This window comes from Acomys minous, assembly GCF_964271855.1.
Source record: "Acomys minous genome assembly, chromosome: 8".
NCBI lineage: Eukaryota > Metazoa > Chordata > Mammalia > Rodentia > Muridae > Acomys > Acomys minous.
In genome coordinates this window covers 114,916,778-114,933,599 of record NC_140489.1, presented here as the reverse complement: position 1 = coordinate 114,933,599, position 16,822 = coordinate 114,916,778, and the positions used below count along the sequence as shown (strand labels likewise).

The following is a 16,822-nucleotide window of genomic DNA, read 5'->3' as shown; positions in this document are numbered from 1 at the left end:
AGCCTTGAAGCTTTCCTTCCTCTCCTTCTCTAGTGCTGGGATGACAGATGTGCACCATGGTACCGGGTTGCTTCTAAAACACTAACAAATGTACTCAGAATAAAAGACCAATGTGGAGCTATAGATCTTTTTGTACACATTTCTATTGTTATTTATTCCATTCACACGTGTGCATGCTCAAGCGCCCGTTTGCATGTGGAACTTTCAGTGAAGTCAGATCTTTCTTTCCAGGACATGGGTCCGAAGAATGGAATTCAGTAGTTGGGGTTGGCAGCAGGTATCTTTCTCTGCCCAGGAGTAGTAAGTCTTTATTGGAGCTAGAGTTTAGCCTCATGGTACAAGGCAGAGGGGTGACAGGAAGAATCAAACTCCCCTCCTACTTACCAGTTTGGGCTCTCTGACTTCGCTGAAAAGACTGAGGCCTGCTTTGCTTTCCTTCTCTCACACATTTCATTTTATGTCCTGCCTTGCTATTACTCTTAACTGAGCCATTATATTATTTTGCAGAGTAAACATTGACTGTGTATTTCGGTTTCTTAACTAGCTGAGGGTGTTGATGATGACAGATCACTCCCAATAACTTATGACAAGAAACATTCCCAAATTTATTATTCACTATACATTTCCATCTACAGAAATTACAACATGTGTTTTGAAATAAACAATAGGCATTTCATCATACAATTTCCCTAGGTACCTTCTTTATTAAAAGGTTGCCTGAAAAATATTCTTATAATGCATCATATAAGGTAGAAATAAAATCACATTCATTCTAGAGATTAGGGAAGGAGAAAAGTTCAGTTACCAAAGTAAAAAAATTTTACTGAACATGTCACATTCAAAATCTGATACCCTCCAGAGGCAGCTTGTGGAGAAAGGAGCTGTAAACTTCAGTACGCATTTTGATAAATTTTGCAAAATGTACGCTCCTAGATGGTCATAATTTAAATCAAGATGCCTAGCATTTCTTCCCCTTTGTGCTAATTTCCAATTAATCCCTAAGCCCATAGCAACTATGGTCTATATCAATCATTATAGATAGAGTTTTGGCTGTTCTGCATGCATGTAGACGGAGATCCATTTACATCATTGGCCATATCAATGACTAGAAATTATAAATCATATCTCATTGTATGACCATACTACTGGTTGTTGTTCCAGCCTCCTCTCAGTGCACAGAGGGATGGTTTCAGGATTTGGCTATTATGTAAGGGGCTTCTTTAATAAGCACTTTGAGGATGTGTATATCTTTTTTTTTTTAAACCGGTTAAGCCAATTTATTAAAATAGTTGACTTAGGTGTCTGCACTGGTGACTTCAACTTCCACTCCTGGCTCAATAGTGATGGAATTAATCTGCTTAACAATCCCAGAAGGACTGACTGTGTAAGTCAATGAGTCGCTTGTGGATTCTCATCTGGAAACGATCCCAAGTCTTGGAACCTTCACCACAAGGAGTTTCTCTGGTAGTGATTCTCAGTGTCTTGGTAGGCATGCGCATCGGTCCTTTCACTTTCAGATTCTTTTCCTTTGCGCCTCTGCTCAAGTCGGCACACACCTTCGCCAGCCACTTTATGTTGTGGCTGGTGAGCGTGATTCAAATTCGGTGAACGGCCATCTTGGGTTCCACGGGCGTCTTTCTAGTATCTTTAAAGGCCATGGCTGAGGCGCGGCTTCCTGACCGACTTGTTCCTCAGCAAGAGCTAACAGCGGTGAGTCAGGACCAGAGCAGAGTGACCAGAGCTCCACTGCACGCACCACCACGTCTCAGAAAGCGAGGATGTACACATCTTAGGTGAAAAGGAGGATATGCATCTTCTGTTTTTCAGCTAAATATACACTCAATTCCATAAGCAGTTGCCAAACTTTATAAGACTTTTAAACTCAAGGCCTTTTTAGCTACTCTATGAATTTGAGACCTTGCCAGTTGTATGCTCCACTGCACCTTGCAGTCATCTTTGTTTCCTCATTTAAAGACTTTCAGTCTGGGTTTCAGATCTTTGTGTTAATTTAAAGGTAGATTCAATCTATTGATGTGCTGTTTCATAACAGATATAAATATCAATACAAGAAAAAGGTAAAACAAAATAAATAACTTTTGGTATGTCATTGTAATATAGGACACTTAGTACAATGGCCATTCCCATAAAATGTCTTATTAATAAGACAAGAGAAGGAAGTAAAAGGGACGTAAATGCGAAGGAGTCAACTTATCCCTGTTTGTAGATAGAATGAATCCATAATAATGGTTCTTAAGGACTCTACCAGGAAACTATTAGCACAAACATGGTTTGAATGTTACAGAACTCCCACAGGCTCTCATGTGTTTCAACACTCTACCTGGTGACACTGTTTGGGAAGGTTGTGGTTCTTTAGAAGGTGGAGCCTTGTTTGAGGTGATCAGGCTTTTAGGGCCTGATCCCATTTCCCCTTTTGTCAATCTGGTGCAATGTGACAGGCTCCTCATGCCTCTGCCATCGCCATCTGGTGGGATCCTATCCCTTCTGGACTTGAAAGTGAGAATTAATCCTGTCTCATTAAGTTTCTTCCGTCAGGCTATTGTTGTCACATCATGAAAATAATCAAAACAACTAATATTAAGCACTTGAAACAAAGTAGCAAGCTATAAAAACAAAACCCAGTATTTTATAAAATTTTTATTTTATTAATATTAATATTGTTATTACGTGTGTGTGTGTGTGTGTGTGTGTGTGTGTGTGTGTGTGTGTATAGGCACATATGGAGAACAGAGGACAATTTTTCAAGTCAGTTCTCTTCTTCTGCAATGGATTTAGGGGTTTTACTCACTGAACCAACTAATCTTCTGACTTTTTTCTATATACCAATAACAATCATACTGAGAAAGAAAATAATCTCATTCACAACAGCTTAAGATCATTTAGTCAAAAGACAAACCAAAAAATACCAAACTCTCCAGAAGTAAATTTCTCCTTTGGAAGTGCTTCTAGGTGTTTTGTCTTTGTTATTAAAAACAGCACAATTAAAAACATTGCATTTCCCAGTAAATAGACAAATAGCTTCCTCAGAGTAATCTTTCGAGTGGAAATTGGTGGATCTTTAGCTATGGTGGCTTTCTAATTTGCTAGATGGTGCCACTTTGTTTTGCAAAATAGCTTTATCACCTCACACTCTCCCCAGCAGAGTGCTGCAATGCCCTTAGTGCCATTACTTTAAGCTTTTGGTTTATTTAGCTTTTGTCAGGTTGGTAGGCTTGAAAGAGAATGGTTTCACTGTTTGATTAATGCTCTTTGATGAGTAAGCATTGAGTACCTTTGCATATTGGCTCCTTGGGTTTCTGCTTTTGTGAAATTTCTGCTGCTTTCTGCTTATTTTTTTTCCAGTAGATGTTTCTTTAAAATATTTGAAGGTTTCTTTTTTTAGCTCTTTAGTGGATTATACATGTCACAAAGGACTTCTGCTAATTCCTATTTCTGAAGTAGCTGAGATTTTCAACCAATATTTGTTTGTCCATTTATTTATTTATTTACTTATGCCCGTCTTATTAAAATGCTCTTCCTCCTTTGGACTTCATAAAACAAAATTCTGATGTATTTTCAAGTTTTCTCTTTTTCTCCTAGTTCAATTTTATTTTTTCCATTTGAAATGCTATTTGTTTCTGCAGTTTCCTGTCTTGTCTTGATCACCTCCACCAATCCTGTGTTATGGATGATGTTTGTTTGTGTGCATAATTCATGTGGTTGTAAAATACAGAGCATCATTGTAGAAGTAGTGAAAGACATGCTCTTTTTACATCCTATCCCCAGCCTTTGTAATCTTTGAAAAAGTTTGTACAAAACTTGAATGGTTTTTTTCTTTGACTATTTGACAGCAACTCGTTGGTCAAGTAATTTAAGTGTGGTGTTTTCTCCAAGTAACAATTCTATTTATTACTTGTTTCATTTTATAAAGGGTATTTTCAGGCCATTATGTTATGCCGCTGATGTATTCTTTATTTTTTCTTCTCTATTGTAACTGCAGTTATGTTTTTATTTTCATCAGATTTTTTCTTTTTTCCTTTCTCTATCTTTTTGCAAAGATGGTTTCAATTTACTATACTTACACAAATCTAACTTTAAAATTAGCTTTTCCCCTGATACTTTTATAATAGACTAATTTTTCTTCTTGTCAGATGTGATGTACACACCCATAATTACAATGATTATCAGGGAGAGGCAGGAGGATTACAAGTTAAAGGCCAACATGGGCCACATAACAAGATCTTTTCTGAAAATATACATTCTTACTATTCTTTTCTTGTCTTTTGATTTTCTTTGATTTTATTCATATCAGTTTCCAGCCTTTACTATTAAGTAACATAAGCATTTCTGATTTAACTTAGGTCACAGTACCATCATGAATATAGCTGCAAAGTTACCATATGCCAAATTTCTCAGAGTAGTTGCTTTAGTTATAGACATTTTACAACTTCTTTGTGGTGGTCTTCTTCTGCCTTCCCTTTCTTCTTCATCATGTTAGAGGTTAAAACCAGACCCTACTGTATACTAAGTGAGCTCTCACCACTGCTCTACACATCCAGGCATTTGATCCTTAACTCATTCTAAGTGTTCGACACAGTTTGTTTTGGTATGCATATGGTGTGCTAGGGTCTTTTCTAGCACTCTAGCACATTCCAATGAGAAAATATACACAATATAAGCACACTAGTGAGTGGTTGCTTCCTGTACTGTCTTTTCTGTCTATAAAGTCTCTAGCAGACAGTTTTGCATATATCCAGAATATGTTTCATGTCTCTGACCAAAGATGTCCTCTGGCCCCTGATGGAAGCTTGGTTACATGGCCACTTCAGGCAAACAAACATTAATGTCCCAGAAATGACTGTCAACAAGTGAGGTAAGAGATGATTCTGGGGTAGATTTGACACAGTGTCTGTAAGATTTCCAGTGGGATAGACTTCAATATTATTTTTTATTTGAAAAATGCTCAGCAAGACTCTCGAGTTTTACCTTTCAAAAGGACCACTTGCACTCCTATCTTTATTTTAGTGTCTATTTGAAACAAACTAAGACACCCATGAAATGTATACTCCATCAAGGGAGATGGTGAACAGTAGCTATCACAACTAACTCAATGTACAGTTCTGTCATATTCTAATTTTACTTTTATTATCCTTAATCCCAAGGAAATTCAGCATCTTTTTTTATATTCCATAGGCATTCAGGCTTTCTTTCTCATTTTTCCTCATTCTTCTCTTTCTTTTGGAAGGAGTATTTGTTTAAACCCTGTCTACTAAAGCAAAATAAACAAAATCTAAAAAAATTTGAGTAAGCTTTTAATAGACTTTTTGTTTTGTTTTGTTTTTTTGAGACATGGTTTCTGTGTATAGCCTTGCCTGCCCTGGACTCAATTTGTAGACCAGACTGGCACCACCACCACCCAACTTGAGTAGACTTTTAAAATATTGATTTCTAGAGGTCTTAAAACATCTAAATAGTTTGTAGTTATATGATCTGTGTCTGTGTTTTGTCTTTAAGTATAATAAACACATTTATTTCAATTGTGCATGTCATTATTCAACCACCTACAGTCTGTGGTCTGGCATTGCTTTTTGCTAGTTTTAACTGAAATTTATACCTAATTTGATTTATTATACCTAGGCTGATTTTCATCTGCTTTCTGATTGTGAGTATATGTGCCTCTGGAGATTTATGTAAGGTCTTTCTTCCAGAGCATAGGCCACCTCAAAGTACTGGCTAAATCCTGTGGGGATGTCCTGTAGGGAAGGAGTATGATGTGACCTATCCAGATCAGGCTTCCACATCTCATTTTACAGTTATGACAACAAAAATGTATCATTTTTCATTATTTCATCCTTATATATTATGCCATCATTTAAAACTAGTTCTTTCTCTAACTGGAGCGTCAGCTTCCAGGGATTTTATGTTTCGTGGGAATCTTTGTTTCAACTTGCAATATGATGAAGCATCTATTTTGTCTTTGTCATGTAGTCATACAGCCTGTGGTCAACACGAAGATAAGCCTCCAGGGACTTGTGGATATCCCTTTGTCAAATTCCTGCATCAGTATCTATATTTTGCCACATTCCCCGGAGTCTACTTCTTGTCATTTGTTTGGCTTCTGAAAATTGCTGTCAAAATTTTAACCAGTTCTTCTATGCCATAGAGTATATGGAGTCACACAGGTAATTTTTTTCTTTTTCTGTCCTTCTATCTACTCTCTTCCCTGCAAAATACATCCAGTATTTTAAAATATCAGATCATCAAATCATCCTGTCCACCAGGATTTTCCCATGGTACCGTGCAAGATATGACAGAAAATGATTTTATTTTTAAATTTAAGGTACAGAATGAATGGTAGATAACAGGAAATTATTTTAGAATTTCACAGTCTCTTTTTTAATGTATTTCTTAAATGGACTAGAAATTATCTGTATGTTGGAAATGTGTATGTGAGTGGGACATGTGGATTAGAGGAAAAAAGACATGGAAACTAATAATAGATAGGGAGAGATGTCAGGTGGGAGGTCAGCCCTTCATTTTCATGGTAACCTTATAGATGCTGACAAGAGTGAGACAGAGAGAAAATATTTGCACTCAAAATTGATTTCTCAAGCTGCCTGGTTATAGTTGATGACCCAAGAGATTAGAATTGAGTTAACTTTTGATATGGTATGTTTAACATATTATTTAAAGTGTATTTAACAGATAATACAGTGTACACATTTGTTTTGTAGATACTATTGGTTAACATGTTGGCTTGCAATAGATCCTTAAAATGTGAAGATTTAATACTGCATAGAAATTTATATATGAAGCTTTATTATTATTTTGAAATAATCAGTTTTAGTTTTTCAACTGTTTTTAGCCACTGGGTGAACATTTTAATCTCTTGAAAAGGATGGCTATAGAGGATCTAAAATGGCAGCACCAAACACACACCATATCTGATCAGCATCACAGCAATGACTGCAGAATAACCTAAGGACCAAACTGAGAACTACAAAACACCAGTTCTGGCAATTTCCAGGTGATAGAGGTCCACACTGTGTGGAGCACGGGTTGGTCTGGCCTCGGGCCTTCTGGCTAATCCAGAGAAAAGTCTCTGGGTCCCTGTAGGCTGGTGCACAATCTCAAAAGTCTAGCTCCATGTATCAGAATGAAATGGAGACTACAAATCACCAGTGTTTGGATTTTGTAGCACAAAGGACACCCCGTGGCTTGAAAACAAATTGAATCTGATCTCAGGTCACCTGGCCAATCCACTGAAAGTTCCAGGGTCTATGCAATCACAGTCTTTGGCTCCAAGGTCTAACCACATACCTAGCAGGGCATACAGCACCTGTACTCTATGTCTTAGGTGGAACTGTGGGCTACACCAGTGTCTCGGTATTCTAGTGTAGAGGAGTCTCCAGTTTGGAACACAGGTAGATATGACCTTAGGTCACCCAGCCAATCCACAGAAAGTTCCAGGGTCTACACAGGCAAGCTCAGGCTCTAAGTTCTAGCCACATGCCTGGCTGGGCATGCAGCACCTGTACTCTGTATCTCAGAAGGAACTGTGGGCTATAAAACACCCAGGTATCAATCTCCTGACTGAGCAGAGACACCATGATATGGAACACAAGTTGATCTGACTTCAGGTCACCCAGCTGGTCCAGAAAAAGTTTTCAGGTCTGATCTCAGGACACCTGCCTGATTTACCTGAAGAGTTCCCTGACCCCTACAGGTGAGGGGTCTCTACCGATGGGCACTCACCTAGGAGCTGCTCTCAATGGCCAGTGAAAGATACCAGAAACTGCCACCCAATGTCCTAGACAGCAAGATGACTAAAGGCCAGTGTGAAAGCACAAACAACAAAAGCCAAAATAATATGGCATATCCCAAACCCAATTATCTCAAAGCAATCAGTCCTGAAAGCTCTTAATACAAATTAAACACACACAAAAATTACCTCAGATCTTTCCTTATGAAGATGATAATGTAGGAAATGAATAAAACCCATAAAGAAATATAAAAAGGTTCAGCCAAATAAATTGAGATAATCAGAGACGCCATGAAAGAGGCCTGTAGAGGGGAAATGAAGAAATTACTGGAAAAATTTCAGGACAATGTGAACAATCACATGAAGGAAATCAGTAAAATGGTTGGAGATCTGAAGATAAAAATGGAACACAAATTGAGAAAAGCCTGGAAAGATAGAACTTAGAGAAGAAAACAGGAACTGCAGAGGTAAGCATCACCACTAGAATACAAGAGATGGAGGAAAGAATCTCAGGTGTAGAAGATACAATGGAAGAATTTGACCCAACCATTAAGGAAAATGCTATTTCTAAAAGTTCCTGACACAAAATATCCAAGAAATCAAGGACACCATGAAAAGATGAAACCTAAGGATAATAGGCACAGAAAATATTTTCAACAAAATCATAGAAGAAAATTTCCACAACTTAAAGAAAGAGATGCCTATAAACATACAAGAGGCTTACAGAACAACAAATGGAATGGAGCAGAAAAGAAAATCCTCCTGCCACATAATAATTGAAACACTAAGTGTACATAATCAAGAAAAAATATTAAAAGCAGCAAAGAAAAGGGCCAAGTAACATACAGTGGCAAAGATATCAGAATCACACTCAATTTTTTTGCAGAGACCATAAAAGAAAGAAATGCCTGTTTAGACATGTTGCAAACCCCAAGAAACCACAGATGCCAGTCCAGACTACTATACCCAGCAAAACTTTAATAACCGTATATGGAGAAAACAAGATATTCCATGACAAAAACAAACTTAAACAGTACCTATCCAACCCTACAGAAAATACTAGAAGAAAAACTTCAACCCAAAAATGCTAACTACACCCAGGAAAATAGAGGAAAGAGATAACTTCACTTTAGAAAAACAAAAATTAGACAAGCACACAAACACACTACTACAACCAACATCAAAATAAAAGGACCTAACAGTCACTGGTCATAAATCTCTCTGAACATCAATGGTCTTAATTCTCCAATAAAGACACACAGACTAACAGAATGGATGCGTAAACAGGACCCAGTAGTCTTCTGCTTAAAAGAAACACACCTCAGCCACAAAAATAGACATTTCCTGAGAGTAAAGGACTGGAAGAAAGTTTTCCAAGCAAATGGACACAAGAGGAAAGCTGGTAATCTTGTAGTAAATCTAGTAAAATTGACTTTCAACCAAAATTAGTCAAAAGAGATGAGAAAGGACACTTCATATTCATCAAAAGAAAACTCAACTAAGCTGACATCACAATTCTGGTTTTTTTTTGAGACAGAGCTTCTTTGTGCAGCCTTGACTATCCTGGACTCTCTTTGTAGACTAGGGTGGCCTTGAACTCTCAGTGATCCTCCAGCTTCTGCATCCCAAGTGCTGGGATTAGAGACCTGTGTCACCACCACCTGGAGACCTTGCAATTGTGAATATCTATGCCCCAAATACAAGGGCACTAACATTTTTAAAGGAAATGGTAGTAAAGCTTATACCACATATTGATCCACACCCCAACACCCCATCTAACCAAAGGATAAGTCAATGAAATAGAAGCTAAACCAAGAAATAATGACACTAACAGATGTCATGAATCAAATGAATCAAATAGATATCTACAGGACTTTTCTTCCAAACACAAAAGATTATATCTTCTTCTCAGAAATCATGGAATCTTCTCCAAAACTGACCACAATGTAGGTCACAATGCAAGCCTCAACAGATATGAGAAGATTGAAACAATACCTTGGTATTTTATCAGACAACCATTGACTAAAGCTGAACCTCAACAGCAACAGCAATAACAAAAAGCTTACATGCTTGGAAAACTCTCTACTCAATGATAACTGGGTCAGAGAAGAAATAAAGAGAGAAATTAGGGACTTCCCAAAAATTAATGAAAATGAAGGTACAACATAGCCAAATTCATGAAAGCAGTGCTAGGAGGAAAGTTCACAGCACTAAGTGCCTTCATAAAGAGATTGGAAATAGCTCATACAAACAACTCAATGGCACATTGGGAAACTCTAAGAAAAAAGAAGCAGACACTCCCAAAAGGAGTAGATGACTGGAAATAATCAAACTCAGGGCTTAAATCTACACATTAGAAATACAGAGAATAATTCAAAGAATGAAGGAAACCAATAGCTAATACTTTGAGAAACTCAACAAGATAGATGAACTCTTAGCCAAACTAACTAAAAGACAGAGAGTGACACTATTCAAATCAACAAAATGAGAAATGAAAAAGGAGACATAAAAACAGACACCAAGGAAATGCAAAGAATCCCTAGGTCTTATTTCAAAAGCCTATAAGCCACAAAATTTGAAAATCTAAATGAAATGAATAATTTTCTTGATAGATTCCTTTTATTAAAATAGAATCAAGAGCAGGTAAACAAATTAAATAGTCTTACATCTCCTGTGGAAATAGAAGTCATCAAAATCTCTAAATAGAAACAACAAAAACAGCTCATGACCAGATGGTTTCAGTGCAGAATTCTACCAGACCTTCAAAGAAGAACTAATATCAATAGTCTTCAAACTACTCCACAAAATAGAAATGGACAGAATATTACCAAACTCATTCTATGTGGCCATAGTCACACTGATACCTATATCACACAAAGACAAAAAAAAAAAAAAAAAAGAGAGAGAGAGTTTCACACCAGTTTCTTTTATGAACTCTGATGCAAAAATACTCAATAAAATACTCACAAACCAAGCTCAAGAACACATCAAAGATATCATTCATCATGACCAAGTAGGGTTCATCCCAGGCATGTGGGGGATGGTATAGTATATGGCATTCCATCAATTTAACCCATACTGTAAACAAAGTGAAAGAAAAAAAAAACACATGATCATCTCCTTAGATGTCCAAGAGGCATTTGACAAAATATAACAATTCATGTTTAAAATCTTGAAGAGATCTGGGTACAAGGCACATACTTAAACATAATAAAGGCAATATACAGCAAGCCTATAGCTAACTTCAATTTAAATGGAGAGAAACTCAAAGAAATTCTACTTAAATCAGGGACTAGACAAGGCTGCCCACTCTATATCTCTTGAATATAGTACTTGAAGTTCTAGCTACAGCAATAAAACAACAAAAGGAGATCAAAGAGGTCCACATTGGAATGGAGGAAGTCAAAGTATTTGCACTATGAAAGTGTAAATAAGTGACCCCAAAATTCTACCAGAGTATCCCTACAGCCGATAAACATCTTCAGCAAAATGGCCAGATACAAGATTAATTTAAAAAAATCAGTTGCCCTACTGTACATAAATGGCAAATGGGCTGAGAAAGAAATTAGGGAAACAACTCCCTTCACAATAGCCACAAATAATATAAAGTATCTTGGTCTAACTCTAACTAAGCAAGTGAAAGACTTGTATGAAAAAAAACCTTCAAGTCTCTTCAAGTCTCTAAAGAAAGAAATTGAAGAAAGTAGCAGTAGATGGAAAGATTTCCCATGCTCATGGATTGGAAGGATCAACATTGTAAAAATGGCTATCTCACCAAAAGCTATCTATGGATTCAAGTCAATCCCTATCAAAATACCTACACAGTTCTTTACAGACATTAAAAGATCAATTATCAGCTGATGTGGAAAAACAAAAACCCAGAATATCTAAAACAATCCTGTATATAAACTGATCTCCATTCTTGATCTCCAGCTGACCTTCAGAACAATAGTAATAAAAATAGCATGGCGTTGACATAGAAATAGACTGGTTGATCAATGGAACAGATTAGAAGACCCAGGAAAAAACACATACGCATGATTTTTGACAAATCAAATCCATAGAATGGAAAAAAGATAGCATCTTTAACAAATGGTTCTGGTCTAACTGGATGTCTATATGTAGAAAAATGCAAATAGATTCATATTTATCACCTTGAACAAAATACAATCAAAGTGGATTAAGGACCTTAACATAAAACCAGACACTCTAAATCTCTTAGAAGAAAAGGTGGGGAAGAGCCCTAAATTCATTGCACAGGAGGCAACTTCCTGAACAGAACAACAGTAGCTCAGGTTCTAAGATCAACAGTTTATAAGTGATACCTTATAAAATTGAAAAGCTTCTATAAGACAAAGGATGCTGTCAATAGAACAGAGCAATAGACTACAGACAGGGAAAAGATCTTTACCAACCCTCCATCTGACAAAGGGCTAATATCTAAAATATATAAAGACCTCAAGAAATTAAACACCACCAAACCAAATTATCCAATTAAAAAATGGGGTGCAGAGCAGATTAGGTAAACATTAAACAGTCTTACATCTCCTGTGGAAATAGAAGAAGTCATCAAAATGACTTGAAATCTTGAATAGCAACAACAAAACCAGCTCATGGCCAGATGGTTTCAGTGCAAAATTGTACCAGACCTTCAACAAAGGAACATCGAATGGTCGAGAAACACCTGAAGAAGTGCTCATGTCTGTACTTTTCAGGGAAATGTAAATCAGAGTTACTCTGAGATCCTATCTTACATCTACCAGAATGACTAAGATAAAAAATTCTCGTGACAGCCCATGCTGGTGAGGGTGTAAAGAAATGGGAACACTCCTCCATTGCTGATGGGTGTGCAAACTTGTACAACCACTTTGGGAATCAATCTGGTGCTTTCTCAGAACATTGGGAATAGTATTACCTCAATACCCAGATATACCATTCCTGGGCATACACCTGAAAGATGCTCCACCATATAAGGACATTTGCTCAACTATGTTCATAGCAGCTTTATTTGTAATAGGCAAAATCTGGAAACAACCTAGATGTCCCTAAGTCGAAGAATAGATAAAGAAACTGTGGTACATTTACATGATGAAGTACTATTCAGTATTCAAGGAAATCTTGAACTTTGCAGGCAAATGGACAGAACTAGAAAAGATCATTCTGAGTGAGGCAATCTAGACTCAAAAGACACGCATGGTATATACTCACTTACAAGTGGATATTAGCGCAATATAGATGACCTCTGAGAGAGTCCACCCAGTGGGAGATCAGGACAGATGTTGGGATTTGCTGCTGGACTCTGGGTTGATAGCTGAGAGAGGTATGGAAGTGCTGGGGCATGGAAGGACCCAGAGGGCTCAGGAGCCTCACAAGGAGACCATCACGGCCTGTGGATCTTGACCCAGGTGGGCCTGCACAAACTTGCGCCAACCAAAACAACACATGCAATGAACCTAGTCCTCCTGTTCAGGTATAGCCAATGTATAGCCCAGTCTCCATGGTTGTGGGGGGAGTGGGGACTGCCTCTGACATAAACTCTGGAGCCCCCAATTTGATCACTGCCCCTTGGTGGGGAGGCCTGGCAGTCACACAGAAGGAAGGGAAGCAGGCTATCTGGATGCAGCCTGATAGACTGTGGTCATGGGGTTTGGGAAGAGATCTCCTTTTGTCAGAGATCTAGGGAGGGGGATAGTGTAGAAAAGGGAGGGGCCAGGGGAAGGGAAGATACAAGCAAGGGGATAGGAGTTGGGAGGTAATCTGAACAAACTATAATAAATTAAAATAAAAAGTTATCTTCACACAGTTCAATAAACTCACCTTCTATGAAAATAAAACAACAAAACAAAAACAAACATGGAAAGGATGACTACAAAAAGTAATATTATTAGTGGATACCATTGTGCTGAGAGATCTTGGGGCCTTTCCTTTCCTTCTAACCCCTATGAAAGTCTAACCTCAAGTCCTCCTTGCCGCTGCCATGCACCCACTTTTGCCGAGTCATCTGAACAAAAAGCATGTCAGAGAGGCCATTTCCAACAATTAGGAAGCACATTTCAGGGTTTTCAGGTAACATTACTCAAAAAAGTTTTTGATATAAATTTTATTAACATTTTACATATTTCCACTGTTTAAAATAGAAAGTTTAAGTATTTAAAATATATGTAATTTTTAAAAAAAGAAAACGATTTTACAAAGGGGAAGGTAAAGGTGTAAACTTTATTAGGCAACATCACTCACTGACAGGCTAAATGATTTGTCTTGAAGCTCAAAAGCAAATCATCTTTTAAAAAATAATCCATCAGTGTTGTTTAGTAACATTCAATCAAATTCCTGTGCACAAGACAAAAACATTAAACATTCATTTTGTGTTTTAGGCTTCACTTATAACATGTCCCTGAAGCACTGTAAAATTTATTACTATTTCAACTTCTTTCCCCAAGGAATCTAACAACCCATCATTGTGAAATGTTGATTCAAGGGTATTATTTTGTAAGTTTTATTGACATATTTTAAATACTTTTTTCCTTATTGAGAAGCTAAGTGAATTAAAACTAAAAGCTAATGTTTACTTAAAAATATCCAAGTGAGCAGGATTTTCTTTTTTGTGAGTTTCTTTCTTTCTTTCTTTTTTCCTTTTTTTTGTTTATTATTGCTTTACTCCTTCAGCTGGGATGGAATGACCAGAACTTATGGAACAGTGGATGGGATGACTGAGTGTGTGTGATGACTGAGAACAACCCCACTGTCTAAACATGTTTTAATCTCCAGTACTTTGTCATACGTTCATTGAACAGCATTCCTCTGTGGCAGAGATTGCTAATTATCATTCCCCTAGTCTTATTTTTAGAAATAACATCACTCCCTGTACGCAGCTGTAGCTGGGTACAGAGCTATGCACCTTAATTCTCTTTGCTAGCCGCCTTAATAGCCAGGTATAGATTACAGCCATCTTTCAGACCAAAAAAAAAAAAGTGTTAATAGGAGTGATGTTTACAGAATTCTGGTTGTATTCTCTGTTGAGGACATTCCTTGTCCTTCATTTCTTCTTCTCCTTCTGAGAATCAGGGGGGAAAAAGCTGAGATGCTCTAGAGGTGGTACCAATCATGTAGACTATGGTGGCCTCAAAGGGACAGATAAACAAGAAAGATAGATCCAGGAATTTGGAGACATTATGCAATCAGACTCATTGTACTTAAGGGGCTATTGAAAAAAAAAAGAGATGAAATTAGGAGGAGGAGATGTTGGGGAAAATACCGCTAATTGGAGAGAAAAATGGTAGTTGGATATAATTGTATTCTATTATGTACATGTATGACATTTTCAATAATAAAAACAAAATTTAAAGCTTTCAAAGTATTTCTATTAATTCTTTTTATTGCTAATTTTTAAAAATATATTTTATTAATTTATTCCTATTACATCTCAATTGTTATCCCATCCCTTGTATCCTCCCATTCCTCCCTCCCTCCCGTTTTCCCCCTACGCCTCTCCCCTATGACTGTGACATAGGGTATCAAGTCTCTTCTTGGTAGCCTGCTATCCTTCCTCTCTTTGAGAATTTCATTCAGTGTCTTTTGATTCTATTCACCTTCCTGTTTCTTCCACACTCACTCTTACCTCCTTACTCTTCCACCTTGACATACCTTCATTTTCTCCTGAATTTACCAATTACTCTTGGGGTTGGGACCCAAACAGGGCTGAAGAAGTTGGTCAGTCATTAGAGGATGACACTCCCAACCAAAAAGAAAAGAGACAGAGTTTTATGTAACCCAGGCTGTTCGTGAACTTTCTGTGTAATGGAGGGAGGGTGACCTTGAACATTGCCCCCTCCTCCCCTTGCCTCTTAGAGTTGCTAATATCATAAGTGTGTGCCCCAGTGCCCAATTTAATATTTTGGATTTTATTAAAGTTACTGAATATCTAGTTCAAAGTGTTAAATCTCAGAGTAAAGACACATACATTACAAAACTTACTTTTAGAGCACTGTTAAATGCATTAAAAGCATTATAGAGGTTTTGACTCTGGAAGTAAGTGTCCATCTTACATCTTATGACATAATGCTATTATATCTTCCTTCATAGTGTCAGGATTAAAAAAAAACTTTCTCAAGCCACAGGTTCTGGATTATCAGGTAATTACTTTGCATTGGGATGTTAAATTATTGGCAACTGGAATCTGTTTTCATGGCATGCTCTGGGCTGGACTTAATTTGAAGACAATAAACCTGTTTATGATGGAATCTTTTAAACTCACCATCTGGCCCTTATTTAAGCTTCAGTTATTCCAAATGTTAGGATAAGTTCTTAGAAAATGCTCTATATGTGCTCTGAAACATTGTGTTTGACATGCTTTGCAATCTCTCTCTCTCTCCCTCCATCCCTCCCCCCTCTCTCCCTCCCTTCCCCCCTTCCCCCCTCAGCTTTTTATTGATCCTTTGTGAGTTTTATATCATGTGCTCCAGGCCTGTCTAGCTCCCTGTCCCCTCATAACCTCCCTTTGGTTTCACAACTTTGTTGCCCTGTGTCATGGAGATCCTACAGCTTTGGGTCAGCAGGACTGGCCATTTCAGGCTTTTTTTTTTTTTTTTTTTTTTTTTTTTTTTTTTTGCGGGGAGGAGAAACTCAGAGCCCTGGATGTGTGGGCCTGGGGTGGGTAGTTAAGCTGGTCAGTGTGAAGCTACCCAATGCTGCCATTGGAATCAGGGTGAGCTCTCCTGCTCTCCTGCCCTTGGGACAGGCTCACCTGCACTCACATCTCTAGAGCCAGCTCCATTGTGCTGTCCAGTCAAGGCACAGGACCCACCCACCCTCTCAGGTACTGCAACTTGCAAGTGGGGGTGGGGGGGCAGGTCTCCCATGCTCACATCCTCAGGGATGGCTCCCCTGTGCCTTCACCATCATGGCCAGCTCTACTGTGCTGCACAGGCAAGGTACAGGGCCTGCTCTCCCAAAGTGCTGCAGCCAGCAAGGGACAGGGACAGCTCACTGCTCTCATGATGCCAGGGCCAGCTCTACAGACTGGAACAGGGTGGTGAGGGGCAATCAGGAGAGAGCATCACCCCT

General features: G+C 38.0%; 1 pseudogene across 1 annotated transcript; it reads right to left on the bottom strand.

The window, feature by feature from the left end:
• Positions 1-1,255: 1,255 nt before the first annotated feature.
• Positions 1,256-1,751, bottom strand: LOC311603586 (small ribosomal subunit protein uS10-like; annotated as a pseudogene). The gene has a single exon. The product of its transcript is annotated as a small ribosomal subunit protein uS10-like (transcript).
• Positions 1,752-16,822: the final 15,071 nt, after the last annotated feature.